Consider the following 5,000-nt stretch of genomic DNA (forward strand, 5'->3'; position numbering starts at 1 on the left):
GCTATGCGCCCCCGGCGGCGTCAGCCCCCATGATGATGATGATGAAGACCCTTTATCAGTTGATAAAATAACTCTCTCTCTCTCTCTCCTCTCTCTCTCTCTCTCTCTCTCTCTCTCTCTCTCTCTCTCTCTCTCTCTCTCTCTCTCTCTGTCTCTCTCTCTCTTTCTCTCTCTCTCTTTCTCTCTCTCTCTCTTTCTCTCTCTCTCTCTCCCCCTCACTCTTTGAACATTGCTTTGACATAGATTTAATAGCATAGACAGGACAGACAAGACCAGCCGCCCCACTCTCCCCATGGCCATCACCATCAGCATCCTCCCTCTTCCACAATTATCGCTCCCATCACCACCACCACCTCTTCCAATGCCTCCCTCTCTCTCCCTCTCTCTCCCTCTCTCTCCCTCACTCCCTCCCTCCCTCCCTCGCTCCTCTCTCTCCTTTCTCCTTTCTCCTATCTCACTTTTATCTCTTTTTTTTCCTTTGGTTGATTTCTAGATATCTTCCCGTATCTCGGTGATGCGTCCGTGTGACTGTCGCCTCGCGGTAAAAATGCGGAGAGAAGGTAAAGGAAACGGCTATATTCTCTCTCTCTCTCTCTCTCTCTCTCTCTCTCTCTCTCTCTCTCTCTCTCTCTCTCTCTCTCTCTCTCTCTCTCTCTCTCTCTCTCTCTCTCTCCGCGTCGCACACCGGTCCAAACTCTGAAAGATCTGAAAATAAAGTTTAAATTGGATTTTGAGGTTTGCCGGTGAAAAGAATATTTTTGCCGAGTACGGTATACATTAATCAATTTCCTATTTGCATACTAGCACGCTTAATATACCATAGAGATGAAAAAAAAAGGCGGGAACTTCCCAAGAAGTTTCATAGAGATGGAAAAAAATCTCGGCGGGAACTTCCCAGGAAGTTTCATACACTACACAATGAATTGTCACATCACATATCTTGGATTCCTTTCCGTATCTAGGTAATGCATCCGTATGGAAATTTCCCAAATGTCACTTCTACTAAGAAACGAAAAAACTATTTACGAGGAAACGAACAGCAAACTCGAATGTTCTCTTTTAAATATATTGCGAAAATTCTACATAGAAACCTATAGTATATTACGAAATTTCATAGGAACCTGTTGCCTTCCTAGTTTATTCAGAAAATGCTCCATAGGATCCTGTGATGTGGATTACCTCAAGACGGGATTGAGGCTGTTTGCTATCATCGCATTCCTTGTCGCACAGAGGCTGATAGGCCTATGGAGTAAATTTCTACAGTTCATAGTGGAACCAAGTGCCAGGTTTCTATTGCGGGAGGCACTGTGGTTTTTGCAAGCCGTAGATGATGAATTGCGGAAGGCCTATTTGCAGCGATATCCTTCGGAACAAGGATTACAGTGTTCGCCTCAAACAGAAAAAAGGTTACAGAGTTCGCCTCAAACAGAAAAAGGTTCGCAATGTGTGGAATCCTCTAAGTCGAACCTAGCAGAAAAGGCATCGAAGGAAATATTTTGGGCGCAATTCTTTGAGTCGGACCTGGCAGGAGGACCACATGATGTGCATTGTGTTATACAATGAATCTGATCTTCGTGAGAAATAGGATGGAAAAGAATCTCGGCGGGAACTTCCCAGGAAGTTTCATAGAGATGAAAAAAAAATCTCGGCGGGAACTTCCCAAGAAGTTTCATAGAGATGAAAAAAAAATCTCGGCGGGAACTTCCCAGGAAGTTTCATAGAGATGAAAAAAAAATCTCGGCGGGAACTTCCCAAGAAGTTTCATAGAGATGAAAAAAAAAATCTCGGCGGGAACTTCCCAGGAAGTTTCATAGAGATGGAAAAAAAAATCTCGGCGGGAACTTCCCAAGAAGTTTCATAGAGATGAAAAGAAAAAAATCTCGGCGGGAACTTCCCAAGAAGTTTCATAGAGATGAAAAAAAAAATCTCGGCGGGAATTTCCCAAGAAGTTTCATAGAGATGAAAAAAAAAAATCTCGGCGGGAACTTCCCAAGAAGTTTCATAGAGATGAAAAAAAAAAAAAATCTCGGCGGGAACTTCCCAGGAAGTTTCATAGAGATGAAAAAAAAAAATCTCGGCGGGAACTTCCCAAGAAGTTTCATAGAGATGAAAAAAAAATCTCGGCGGGAATTTCCCAAGAAGTTTCATAGAGATGAAAAAAAAAATCTCGGCGGGAATTTCCCAAGAAGTTTCATAGAGATGAAAAGAAAAAAATCTCGGCGGGAACTTCCCAAGAAGTTTCATAGAGATGGAAAAAAAAATCTCGGCGGGAACTTCCCAAGAAGTTTCATAGAGATGAAAAAAAAATCTCGGCGGGAATTTCCCAAGAAGTTTCATAGAGATGAAAAAAAAAATCTCGGCGGGAACTTCCCAAGAAGTTTCATAGAGATGAAAAAAAAAAAATCTCGGCGGGAACTTCCCAAGAAGTTTCATAGAGATGAAAAGAAAAAAATCTCGGCGGGAACTTCCCAGGAAGTTTCATAGAGATGAAAAAAATCTCGGCGGGAACTTCCCAGGAAGTTTCATAGAGATGAAAAGAAAAAAATCTCGGCGGGAACTTCCCAGGAAGTTTCATAGAGATGGAAAAAAAAAATCTCGGCGGGAACTTCCCAGGAAGTTTCATAGAGATGAAAAAAAAAAATCTCGGCGGGAACTTCCCAGGAAGTTTCATAGAGATGAAAAAAAAAATCTCGGCGGGAACTTCCCAGGAAGTTTCATAGAGATGAAAAAAAAATCTCGGCGGGAACTTCCCAGGAAGTTTCATAGAGATGGAAAAAAAATCTCGGCGGGAACTTCCCAAGAAGTTTCATAGAGATGAAAAAAAAATCTCGGCGGGAACTTCCCAGGAAGTTTCATAGAGATGGAAAAAAAAATCTCGGCGGGAACTTCCCAAGAAGTTTCATAGAGATGAAAAAAAAAATCTCGGCGGGAACTTCCCAAGAAGTTTCATAGAGATGGAAAAGAATCTCGGACGGAACTTCCCAAGAAGTTTCATAGAGATGGAAAAGAATCTCGGACGGAACTTCCCAAGAAGTTTCACAGAGATGGAAAAGAATCTCGGACGGAACTTCCCAAGAAGTTATATTTCTCGTAAGACCCTTCGCGAGATGGACATGTGAACGACGGACATGGCAATCTGATGAGAGAGGGACTTGGGGGCCACGAGAAGGACACATGATAATATGATAATAAAGATAATATAATATATATATATATATAAATATATATATATATATATATATATATATATATATATATATATATATATATATATATATATATTATCTTTATTATCATATTATCTTTATTATCATGCCACATGAGAGAGAGGTATGTTTCGTATGCTTCTGTGTCCTTCACAAGCGGAGGCGAGAAGCGGGTTCGTAAGCACCTTCACGAGAATCTGCATGGAGATGCATCGCTGCGTGATGGAAATAGCTGCGGGCGCTTCGTGCGAATAGGAAAGATTCGAGGCGGAACTTCGCAAGAAGCTACATAGAGATGGAAAAGAATCTCGGCCGGAACTTCCCAAGGTTTCATGATGGAAAAGAATCTCGGACGGAACTTCCCAAGGTTTCATGATGGAAAAGAATCTCGGACGGAACTTCGCAAGGTTTCATGATGGAAAAGAATCTCGGACGGAACTTCCCAAGGTTTCATGATGGAAAAGAATCTCGGACGGAACTTCGCAAGGTTTCATAGAGATGGAAAAGAATCTCGGACGGAACTTCCCAAGGTTTCATGATGGAAAAGAATCTCGGACGGAACTTCCCAAGGTTTCATGATGGAAAAGAATCTCGGACGGAACTTCCCAAGGTTTCATGATGGAAAAGAATCTCGGACGGAACTTCGCAAGGTTTCATGATGGAAAAGAATCTCGGACGGAACTTCCCAAGGTTTCATGATGGAAAAGAATCTCGGACGGAACTTCGCAAGGTTTCATACAGATGGAAAAGAATCTCGGACGGAACTTCCCAAGGTTTCATGATGGAAAAGAATCTCGGACGGAACTTCCCAAGGTTTCATGATGGAAAAGAATCTCGGACGGAACTTCCCAAGGTTTCATGATGGAAAAGAATCTCGGACGGAACTTCGCAAGGTTTCATGATGGAAAAGAATCTCGGACGGAACTTCCCAAGGTTTCATGATGGAAAAGAATCTCGGACGGAACTTCCCAAGGTTTCATGATGGAAAAGAATCTCGGACGGAACTTCGCAAGGTTTCATGATGGAAAAGAATCTCGGACGGAACTTCCCAAGGTTTCATGATGGAAAAGAATCTCGGACGGAACTTCCCAAGGTTTCATGATGGAAAAGAATCTCGGACGGAACTTCGCAAGGTTTCATGATGGAAAAGAATCTCGGACGGAACTTCCCAAGGTTTCATGATGGAAAAGAATCTCGGACGGAACTTCGCAAGGTTTCATAGAGATGGAAAAGAATCTCGGACGGAACTTCGCTAGTAGTTTCATGGAGATAAAATGCGACGGAAACTAAGCGAGAAGTTACGCGTTTCGGTACCGTCGGCAGATACTTCGCGAGATGGACATTGCATAGGCACACATGCACGCACGTATGCCACATCCACAAACACGTATGTACAGATAGATAAATATGTATGTATGTATGTCTCTCTCTCTCTCTCTCTCTCTCTCTCTCTCTCTCTCTCTCTCATATATATATATATATATATATATATATATATATATATATATATATATATATATATATATATATATATATATATATATATATATGAGACATAGAAATCTCCTGCTCTGTGCAATCTGGACTGACCTAATGCTCAATAACTTTCACTTTCGGCATCAGTAGTCACCGAATAGCCCGAGAAGGAGACCCAGGAATTCGCCCTTGAGCCCGAGTAGGAGACCCAGGCAGTCGCCCTTGAGCCCGAGGAGGAGACCCAGGAAGTCGCCCTTGAGCCCGAGGAGGAGACCCAGGAAGTCGCCCTTGAGCCCGAGTAAGAGACCCAGGCAGTCT

This window comes from Penaeus vannamei, chromosome 12 (assembly GCF_042767895.1).
Source record: "Penaeus vannamei isolate JL-2024 chromosome 12, ASM4276789v1, whole genome shotgun sequence".
Classification (NCBI taxonomy): Eukaryota; Metazoa; Arthropoda; class Malacostraca; order Decapoda; family Penaeidae; genus Penaeus; species Penaeus vannamei.